The following is a 12,065-nucleotide window of genomic DNA, read 5'->3' as shown; positions in this document are numbered from 1 at the left end:
ATATGTTCTTTTTATGGCCCTAAATGAAGGTTTTTACTCTATTATTACCAGACCTTTTTTCGCTACAGGCTCTCAAAGCTCTGCAATTTTTTACGAAGGTCAAAAAATCCCTCAATTTGTTCTGGTCAAGCTATTTTAATTATAACCAACAGCAGGGAATCTTCCGCATTTTTGCAAGCATTGTTCGCATTTTTGGGTAGGTTTTGGCTTTAAAAAGGTTAAAAAATTTGCGACGTTCGGTTTTGTGCGGATTTGTACAAAAGAATAGGAAAGGTACCGTTAGAAATGGTTGTATTCCGATTATAGTGTTTCTAAAAATATCTACAATTAACATATTTAAGTGAGACTAATAAATAAATGTCTATAGAGGTAAAATAATATAAATGCAGCGTTAGATGCATCGAATATTGAAATATTATTAATATTCGATAGTGGTAGCTTATGCGTGTATTGAATAAAATTATGTGTCACAACTATGTTAGGACTTAATGTTTTCTGGACATGATTTATTAAAATAAAAAACGATTGTTATGTAAGTTGTGTCTGAAGAGTTTTTAAAATTATTTTCCTGGTTATGGTTTGTTTAAAATTGGATATAGATACCAGCAAACATATTCTGAAAAAAAAACCTGGGTATTATCTACTATATAGTTAACCAAATTATTTGTGATACACCTAGACCTTTATATTTTTGATTTAGAGAACATAAATTTTATGCAAAAATTGAGATTTTTAAAAATATAAAGTTTTTCAACCGTTCATGAAACTTACTTACTACCATTACTCCCTGACGAGTATTTTACACGCATCTGAAGATAGTTCCAATAGTGTTTCTCCTATTTTTAGCATTGTTGTGATTTTCCGGGGAAGTACACATGATTTTAGTTTTATCTTTCGTTTTTATTGTAACCCTGGCTTTTTAATTGTAAATGGTAATACTAATATAGAATGTTGATTTACCTTTTCAAATGCAGATAAATAATTATATAGAATATTAAATTGTGATAAAAAATAATTAGGCAAATAGGTCTACACAAAATCAAGGCCCCCTTCGATATAAAGATATAAAACCTAATATTTCTCTCATTCTTAGAAATAGATACCCTTACCTTAATATCGTTGGAAAGGGTTAAACGCCAGCATTTTTTTAAGTTCATAGCCAACTATGATTTCTATTTAAAAAAATATATTTTTCGTTATTTCTGATAAAAAGAGAAAGCATAGAAAAAAACTGACTACGCCACTGAATTGTGGTTAAAAAAAGTGCCTTAAGAACGTTTTTAGAGAATTTTATTATTCCGCGAAATACAAAAGTTATGGGCAATTTTCCAAATGGTAAAAAAATCAAAAAGACCCCGTATCTCGGTTGGCAGTGAAAATATCAACAGACGGTTTACGTTCACCATTAAACGTTTCTCAAAAATCGAGCCCATGACATCTATGTCGGTTTTGCTTCATCTAGTCAGAAAATAGGTTTTCTCTGTTAAAACAGACCAATTTCGACCACCCTGTACATAATATTACCAAGGACGCAATGTGTAGCTTTAAACCATTCAAATATATTTATAAGGAGAAAATAGAGTCATCCAAGAATCAAACGAAGAAGGGAAGAGGCACGAGAAGCTAAAAGAAAGAAGAAGGCACAAAGAACTACCAATACCAGTTCGGTAGCCGCAGCAAGTTGCTATTCGTAGCCGCACCTGAAAATTTATGGCTTATATTATAATTACAGGGAGCGATAATCTAGTTCTTGTACCGAGAACATTTAGACTCGTACTTACAGGCTAATCCGACTTGGAAAAACAAGAGAGTTGAGTTTTTAATTATAATTATAGGTTGTTATCGGGTTTATCAGGCGGTTTTTAGTAATATAAGCCTATATTAATTCAAACTTTTTACGTGGTTGGTGTTTAAAGCCAGATTTATTAGTACAAAAAGTCGTTCAGGTGATTTCGGAGTGTCTTTAATTAAAACAAATTGTACTAATTGCAGAAAATTCAATATGAATAACTCGCAGTAAGCCAGTTTAATTGCAGTGTTGACTTTATATTTTTTAACAGAAAATAACAAGAGACTTGGATCTTTAAATATTATTACTGATAGGGTAAATATTCTAAGCAGGTTAGTGAAGTGTTTGCTATAATCATAGTTATAGAATATTAGAAAGATATTGTAAATAAAACAAAGAGTTACATAGCAATACATTCAGCACGACCCACAGTGCTTCGAACATATGGCTCTAGAGGACAAAAATGCAAAACTTCTCTTTTATTGTAGGCAATTTATTCAAACTAGGTTTATTTGACACAAATAAATGATGATGTTCTTAGTCCCACGTTTATGAAAAAAAAAATCTTATAAATAATAAAAATGTTGGAGTTGTGTTCCATCTAAGGAAATAATAATTTATAGTATGAAAACGGTGTAAGTATTAAATAAATCCCTGTGATAAAAAAGAATTGAAATAACATTAGAACATGATTCCTACAATATAAGCCTAATATAAGAGCAAAAATGTTTTCTTTAATGAAAAAAGAAACATTAATGTTATATTTAATTAAAAAAACTTAAGATACTCTAAATTTACTTTAGGACAACAAAATGCAAAGATCGTAACTACTCTGATTCAGAAGAATCACTGCTGACAGAATCTTCCAAATTTATAGTATCCCAATCACAGGTAGATGAAGTATCCTCACATATAAGATATTTCTATACATCATTTTCTAATATGTTACTTTTTCGCGTTGTTGCTGTTCTTTTTGTTGGTATGAGGGGTTCGGATGTTAATAGTTACAGTTACCTCTTTAATAGACCATATCCATATATTATTTTTTCCTTTTCTTGGGTATGAGGTTTTATAATAAATTGAAAGATGGAAACTTTTTTCATGCGACGTAGTGGGCTTTTTCAGTCACAAGGGGTGTCTCATTTGACTGGAAGGTTCATCAATATCTAATAAAGAATACATTTTTTGAAATAAAAATAATTTTGAGTTCTTGTCCTTATGATCAAGCCAAGTATTAACCAGATCGGCATTGCTTATCAATTTTACCCCATTTGATAAGTATTATAAAATAAAGTTAATCGCAAGCAGACGCAAGTGAACTATACAAAAATTAAAAGTGTATGAATATGACAACAAAAATATTCAATAATTACGATATGTTTTGATATGTTTTTTTTAAATGCCTTTTTGAAGTTTGAAAACGTAAAATTTTTATATCCATTTAAGAATCATATTAAAAAATAAATAAAAACTAAACAATCACGAACTTGTTTAGAAATAAATTTAAAGTACATACCTTGTTTAACAATATCCATAGTGGCTTTCAATTAAGTACGTACCGTTTAACTCCATAATATACAGAAATACTATGAATGTTATTCTTTTCACTGATAAGATAATGATCGCAAAATTTATTTTTAGTGAAAATATTTGCTAACAAAAAACGCTGTTTATGAAAAATAATATATAGGATGGTTGAACGTTGCCATAAGTGTAAAATTACATATTCAGATATTAGTAAATTTTAACTTTTTTTTTACTTTTGTCCATAGGACGAAGCACTGTGCGACTGTTCAATACCGAATGCCTTAAGCCGGGTCTCCACCAAAGCAGCATTTGTCGGCACCGTGTCGCCGACTAGTGTTGTCGACAATGTTGCTGAAAAGTCAGTAAAGTCGTCGACATTTTATGTCGCAGATTTAAGTCGCCGACTTTGTTTCATGTTTCGGTTGAGGAGCGGTACATCAAAAATTCGTGTCGACGACAATGTTTACAAACATGTCAAAAGACGTCTCCACCGAATCAACTCCTATCATATATGCTTTGCCATTTGTATTCGTGTAGTTCACAAGGCCAACAGTCTGTTTTTGATTCTGCAGCTAAAAATAAATTTGGTATGGAGTGGAGCAATGATAAAACAAGAAATCTGTTTGAAGACGCTCCTGAACAAGAATTGCATCTCGATAATTTGTCAATTTTACAAATCCTGGGACAATCATTTGGAGCAATGATTCAAAGTCAGCTCAACTCGTTCTTAGAAAATTCTTGAAACTACTTCTTATTTCATTGTAGAGCGGATTTAACTCATCTGTACAAAGATCAGTGAGCAAGTCACTACCGCTATATAAATTTCTCTTCCGGAGATTAGCACGTATCCAAAAACGACGGTGCTGTCTGGCTTGACGACGCTCATTTCGCGAAATAAAAGGGATTGCGGCTGAGATTATAATTACATCCTCTTCGTTCCACATGTTGATAAACACTAAATAAACTTTCGCTCTTTAGTCGAAACATGAAGTCGAGCAACAATATTTCTTTGGTAGGTACGATCTACATTTCTCGACAATATTTATGAAAATAGTAACAAAAGTTGATGACAATGTCGTCGACATATGTTGCTTTGGAGGACACCCCGCTTTATACTATTGCCTAGTCAGTACCGCCTCATTCATATATTATATATAACGAGATACATCCCAGTTAATAGTTACCCATCACAGTTAAATAGCACAACACTGAAAATAGTAGAAGAATATAGATATTTGGGACAATTAATACACAGCTCGGGATACTACAACCAGAAATCAACAGAAGGATTAAGTTAGCATGGAGTATTTATGGAAGAAACTCAATCATATTCAAATCTAGAATGCCACTTAATTTAAAAAGAAAACATTCGACCAATGTGTATTACCTAGACACTTAAAAAGGCATTATAAGGAAACTACAGACTGCACAACGCTCAATGGAACGAAATATGCTGGGAATAACCGTAAAAGACCATAAAAGAATAGAGTGGATACACCAAAAAATCCAAATAGTAGATGTCATCCACAGAATCAAATCTCTTAAGTGGCAATGAGCTAGACACTGGACACCTGGCAAGAAGAACGGACACAGATGGACCACAAAAATGACAGCATGGTATCCACGAGGAAGTAAAAAGACCAAACCTGAGATGGGACCATGATATTAGGAAATAAGCAAGGATAAGAAATGTTAAGATAGGATAAAAAACAACACTTTGATTAACCCTGTATAATAAGTGAAATACTAAAGTTTAGGTATAATAAATTTTTTAATTGTTTCTTACTTCTTAAACCTTTAGATAATATCCATATTTTTTTTTTCTTTTTTCTTGGATATGAGGTTTTTTTAAATAAAATGAAGGATTTTTTTATGCGACGTTTCGCTCCAACATGTGGGCTATATCAGGCACTTTATTCTTGAAGTCGCCTTGCTAGCACCAGTCTGTCTTATAATAAACTGAGTATATGAATTAAAGTTGATATTTTTATATACAGTTTGCTAAAAAAATCATGGAAATAGGACTAAAAACAAAAATATATAACATTTTAAACTTGACTAAACACTTTTCCGTTGCGTTTTTTTGCTTCTGAGTGTATATTTCTATACAGGATGAGTTTCAAATAAGTGCAAATATTCTTAGGGGCAGTATATTTCAACCCCAGAAACATGGTTATGCATGGAGTTTTTTTCGCGAAAAAATGCTGAAAATTTGGAATTTTTTGAAAATATTTTTTGGATTTTTTTTTAGTTTTTAGTAGTAGTGGGAACTATCGAATGAATACTATCGAAACATTCGATAGTTGCAATTCATTCGAATAATTCGATAGCTAGTAAGAAAACATTCGTTGAAAACTATACCAATAAAAATTATCGAATAGATGCGTCATCTGCCTTGAAATATTGTATTCTAGTGGTAATGCTATGAAAGAAGCCGGCATCTTTGATTTTTTGCGGAGTCAGATAAAAATAAGAACACATTCTTTTTTTTATTGAGATGCTAGTATTTACACAGAAAATACATAATGAAGGGCGCTGTTGCCATATTTTGCTATTAGTTGATATTAGCAAAGAATATTATTGTTTGGTTTTAGTTAGTTAGGGATAGTATGTCTATATATTTTGCATTTTTTTATTAATATTCTGTTGTTACACTGCAATAATACTTGTTATTTTGGATGTAGGAAAATGATTTTTAATGTTTTTAAGCAAAAACTGGTTTAATAAATAATAATAACAGTAATAATTTGTTATACCTATTAACCACAAAATTTAAAATCATTTAATATAAACATTTTTTTAAGTAGTAGCAAAATATAAACAACAAATTAGATGTCAAAATTATTTATATCAGATCCTATTTAAAAATAATATAGTCTCTACATTTTTTTGTGGCAACGTTGGTTTATTAAATAATAATAATTACAGAACTAATTTGTTATATTAACAAATTTTAAAATCATGAAATATAAACATTTATTAATTTTCTAAGCATGCAGTGTAATGGAAGGAAAATATAAATAAAAAATTAGAAATGAAAATTATTTATATTAGGTACTTTATATTACTATTTAAAAGTAATATTTACTTTTACTGGCATTTAGGTACTTTAAAAAATAAATGAAATATTTCTTCGCAAAAAACTACATGTAAGAGAATTAGCATAAACAAAATATAAACATCGTTAACTTTTTTTTAAATTGGCAAGTGTAATACTTTCAATTTAATTTTCTGACCCCATAGTTTGAGTTCGATAACCATTTACTTAACCGCATTACTTAAATATGATTATTAAGTTCAACTAATTCATATTATTAAAACATCTAAAATACAAATATGTATTTTTAAAATTAATTATAAGTTCATCTCATCTCTCTTAAAAATTGCTACTTCTCAAAATATCCCATTAAAAAATATACCATATACCATATAAAATTAAATAATTGAAAGATCGGTCTACGGAAAATCACACAAATTTTCGGAAAAATTTTGACTACCTGCACACGGCACTCAATCGTCAATTAAAAAAAACTACAATTTTAGTATTTTAAATATTTTTAATAAACGCAAAAATAGCACAGTATTTATAAGGCGAAGTTATAAAATTTGGAAGAACTAATAATGCACTGACACACAAAAATCAAACAAATACTAAATTTCATTTATCAAAAGCATTCGATAGTCGTGGCTCAACGATAACAATTTAGTCGCACGGCGAGGTTGTCACATATGCTTTAGTGTACAAATGAATGAATGATTTTATTCGAATAAAACCATTCGATAGTTGAAATCATTCATTCAGTAACCATTCGATTGTCTAATTCATTCGATAGTTCCCATCGCTAGTTTTTAGTTAAAAAAACATAATTTATTGATAATACAGCAACATAGGCAGTAGATTAAATTTGTGGTTCTCAAAATTTATACAAAAAAATATATATATTTTTGGAAATTTTCAAAGTAAAATAACTCTGTTATTTTGGACTTATTTGAAGAACGGTAAAGAGTTAATATGTCTAAAAATATTTGAACTTATTTAAGATTCACCCTGTATAATATTTCTCTGAACTTAGATTATAAAGCAACAAACATATACTGCGAAGTGAAGAAAATTAAATATAAAATAATTAACAAAATATATCATCAAAACCAAGTATACAGATTGTTTTTTTTTTCTACTTTGAAATATCATAAACCCACCACAACAATACAAATAATTTCCGCACTATTAACTTTTATTTTTCAACGTTACTAATTAAATTCTTTAAATACTTTACTTCTCATAAAATAATTATGTACAAATCACCACCATGGTAATAAGCTTATTAAAAACCCGCAATATTTTTTCTCTGAACTGCGCCTATTTATAATTCTCCCCATTCCTTCAAATCGTATGACAAATTTGCCGTCGTATTAGCCCCAATATACTATCAAAACAAGCATTAATTTCTCTTATGTAAACAAGCACGGTGGAATAGAATTTCCAGCCTTGTTTTTTACACGAGGGCATCATTAAAATGTCAAGCATAAATTTTTCTTTAAAGAAAATATATTAATATGGAATGTGCTGAATGCATAATTTTTCTTAGATAGTTTAGTTTTTTTCCGAAAAATGATATTTGATGTGAACAAGAAATACGTCATGATATGACAAATTATGCATTATGCAGTGGTTTAATTAATAATTAATTTATGAAGTTATGAATAAATATGTAGTAGAGTGATTTTTTTTCGAAACATGTATTTCTTAAATAGAAAATATACGTCACAAATTGGCAAATTATGCATAATGCAAAAGTATGCATAATTTTATAATTTTAATATTTATGTATCTATTAGAATAATAATTATTTTGTACTAGTTGTGTATCAAACCAGCAATAAAGTAGGTCTCAAAATTAATTTAGGAAAAACTGAAGTAATGTACAATGAACTAGTAAACAGAAAAGTCATTCTAACAAATAACACATCACTGGAAATAGTAGAAGAAAATATATCTTTGCGACAACTAATAATATAGCTCGGGATCTCTACTACCAGAAATCAACGGAAGAATTAAGTTAGCATGGAGTACATATGGAAGAAACTCAATCATATTTAAATTTAGAACGCCACTTTACCTAAAAAGGTAAAGATTTCACTTAAGGTCTCCTTTTTGCTGCCAGGGCTAATCTGGACACTAAAAACGGACATTATAAGGAAACTGCAGGCCGCATAACGCTCAATGGAACGAAATATGCTGGGAATAACCAACAAGGACTGTAAAGGAATAGAGCAGATAGGACAAAAGATCCAGGAAGTATATTTATATTATTTGGAACGTTTGAAATTGCTTAAAAAATTATTTGTGGCGTTTGAAAACAAATAGAATGTTCTATTCGGAGTAAAAATAACTTTTGTGCCTCGGCTGTATGTCGGCTGTAAATGTAATACAGCCTCATCGCAAAAAGTGTAATTTTTACTCCTAATAAAAACAATATACTATTTATTATTAATATATATGCTACAGTAAATGTCCGAAATGCAGTAAAACCTAGGATAAGCGCGCTAAACCTACACTGATAAAAAAGATAGACTTGAACTAAAGTCGTCATCGTTCTTGAAAAAAAAAATTAGGGGCAAGAGAATTTATTTTAGCGTAAAAGAAAATATTTTGCCTGAAGAAAAACTCCCTTAACTCAAGAAAACTGGTTCTCTTGAAAAATTCGAAAATTTCTCTTGAATCTATTTTCATTCAACCAAGTGCAAGTTACTTTGTTTTAAGATAATAAGAAAATACGCTACAAAGTAATTTATTCAAGGAATATGACCATTTTTCCAATAGCTAAATATTCTTTTGATGAAAAATAATAACGACACGCAAAGACGATGACGAAAGACGGTATATACAATCAGTCGACAGTCCGATCAGTCGTACGTCGCATTTCATAGGTCGCACATTATTGTACGCACGGGTTTTGTTGCTTGGAATTTTCCACTTGGAACTTTGCATAATTTGCTTTTTAAACGCATATCGCATGTATAACAAATTAGTGATCGTTATTAACATGCATTTGTCATTTTTTATGGACAAATTTTAGGATATATGGATTCTTTAAAGGAGTTTCTGAAAAAATGGAAATTAGAGCATTTATTTGCTATATTTGAAGGCAAGAGACATGATAATGCACCTGTTTAGATAATGCATGCATGACTATAGATAGAATAAGAATATAGGTATCGATTTTTTTATGCAAATAATTACAAATATTTTAGTATTTCAAGTCGTCGTATTAAAAAATTCAAAATGTGACCAAAGCTTATAATTTTAATAATTTGTTTGCTTTACTTTGATTAACCGTGATGTAACATTTTTTTGTAATTTGTAGAGTGATGAACCACCCCAAAAAATACCAAGGAGTGAAGAAGCAGAAACAACTACTATCGAAAAAAATAATATCACTTTACTTACTACAGACCAGAAAACCTAAATTTATCAGAAAATAATATACCTCGCAATATGTCTGCATATGCCTGTATATGATGTATAGACTTCTCTTAGATCAAAATAAATTTTAGTTGAGTCAATAGTATTCGCTATTGGTTTAAGAAAAGTGTCTCTTTAATCAAGAAATGTCCCTTTTCAATCAAGAATTTTTGCACGAATCAAAGAGACTATTGTTCTTGTAGCAAGAATTTCCTTGCATATTAATTTTGGGTCAAGAGTGAAATACTTTGGACAGATAGGTTCTTCTATTCTCTAAAGTAATTTTTTAAAGCTTATGAAAAGATAGTTAATGATTTGGGCAAAGAAACGTCGTTCTTGGCCCTATCGAAAAGCGCTAATCTTTTGGGTCAAAGTCATATTCATTTCGACTGAGAGATCCTTTTTGTCAGTGTAGGATTTACCAAAAGCATTAACTAATTAGGTTAGCCTGGTTCTTTGGAGGGTGTTAATGCATTGGTTAGCCTGGTGATTTGGAGGTTGTTAATGCATTGGTTAGCCTGGTTATTTGGGGGGTGTTAATGCATTGGTTAGGTGGTTATTTGGTGGGGTTGGTTGGTTTTTACTACCACTTGCTTTTAGTAAATCTTGGACATTTACAGTTATTATTTTTAAATCACATATATTTAAATTATTTACAAAAAAAAAAAAAGATGATTTAAATTTGAGTAATAACAGTAATGAAAAAAAAAATAGTAACTCATCAGGATATGCTTTTTATTTCTTTAATACCTTTAATTTAATAAGCTTTACATACAGTGTTTTTTTTTAAAACAAATTAAAAATACCCTTTGAAATTATTGACAATGTAACAAATATATTTAATAAATATAAACAATATTATATTATTTTTTGAAATATAATTTATCATTATTGTATGTAACAAAACACAAATATTGTTATCAATTAAAATATTAAAGAACTTTAATAAGTTCATTTTAATTTATAGAACTTTAGTATAAAATTATTTAAATAAATATCTTAAAATAAGTTTGTTTAAAACAAATAATAACGTGTATAATAAACTTATTGAAACCAACGCTTTGACCGGCCTACAAATCAACTTGCCGTCGGATAAAGCAATATGCCGCAGAGAAAGCTAGGTTATGACATCATAAACAGCTTATTATTTGGACACTAACTCGTTTTTAGATTCAAAAACTCTACAAATACGAATTTTAGAATTTCTAACAGAACATAATACAAGTAATTTTGAGAATTTAACGTTCCTAGACACAGAATTAAGGTTACATTCATCACACTAATACAAGTTTGTTTTTACCATATTTCTTAATAACATAGAATTTTTCGAACTTCTCAAGCAGCACATGCTGGTAAAATTAATCAAGTTGATATCTAGATGGGCATATTATTTTTGTTTTAAACAAATTAGATCTCTCTCTTCATTCTAGAAGCTTTTCAAATTTGAACAACACACTAAAGAAAGCAAAAAAATATATATATTTCTCAGGCCAAAAAGAGAAAAATAAAAAATACAGTTTCCTACAAAAGCTTTTTATTTACTCAAATCAAAGAAAGGGACACACTGACCTTTCAGATGCGTCGCCCTATATTCCCAAGCCGCCGGAGCCAAGACAGAAGAAGTCCATCCGAAGGTCACAGGTTTCTTTAGGGCCGACGTCACAAATTTGTACGCGTCGAAAAAGTCTTTGCCACGTCCGAGAAAAAAAAAATATTTTTTTTAATGTGTGTCTCTGTGATGAATTAATATTTTTTATTAATAAATCAGTAAAAAGAAATTGAGTGGTTTTGTTCGGGACGAGAACAATATGATCGCAAATAACAATCGCAGCACGGCTATACCGCTCTCTAGTACACTTGTCCCATGCAATATACGTAAGTTAAGTGTTGCAGGAATGCTTTACGAGCTGGCCGCTCGCTCCCAGAGAGTGACGTACCCTGCGGGGAGGGAGACGAAAAGCTTTATGGGCGGACCGTGTGTCCTTTCGTCCCGATCTCCCCTCTCTCTTCCTCCCGACCGTTATTAAGAACGGTCCGAGAGAGACAGAGGCAAGATAATGGTTGACGTTGCCCGCTAACCATGCTTTATGCGCTTCTCTCTCGTTCGCACCCGATTTATGAGGTTACTTTCTCGCTCGGGCCCGCCGGTGACGTAACGCGGCCATGTGACGCGACGCGCGCCGCCAATCGGCGGGCGAAGACGCGGCGAGCACATGGGCGCGAGGCGTCGCGGGCGATGGAAGGCGTCGCGGCGGCGGCGAGGAGAGAAAAAAATGCGCCGAAA

At 30.9% G+C, this 12,065-nt stretch overlaps 1 protein-coding gene across 1 annotated transcript in view; it reads right to left on the bottom strand.

Annotated features, from left to right (window-relative positions):
* The window catches only part of LOC115883967 (homeotic protein antennapedia-like), a 449,763-nt gene extending 438,138 nt beyond the window's left edge, over positions 1-11,625 (bottom strand). Inside the window, exon 1 of the mRNA XM_030902390.1 lies at positions 11,351-11,625. The gene's annotated coding sequence lies outside the window, so the exon portion shown is untranslated. The remainder of the gene's footprint in view (positions 1-11,350) is intronic.
* Between the last annotated feature and the right edge of the window lie 440 nt (positions 11,626-12,065).

The sequence above is a fragment of the Sitophilus oryzae genome, unplaced genomic scaffold, assembly GCF_002938485.1.
Source record: "Sitophilus oryzae breed Bouriz unplaced genomic scaffold, Soryzae_2.0 scaffold_2006_pilon_pilon, whole genome shotgun sequence".
Lineage (NCBI taxonomy): Eukaryota > Metazoa > Arthropoda > Insecta > Coleoptera > Curculionidae > Sitophilus > Sitophilus oryzae.
Note: the sequence above shows the minus strand (reverse complement) of the source record. Positions and strands in the feature narration are given on the sequence as shown.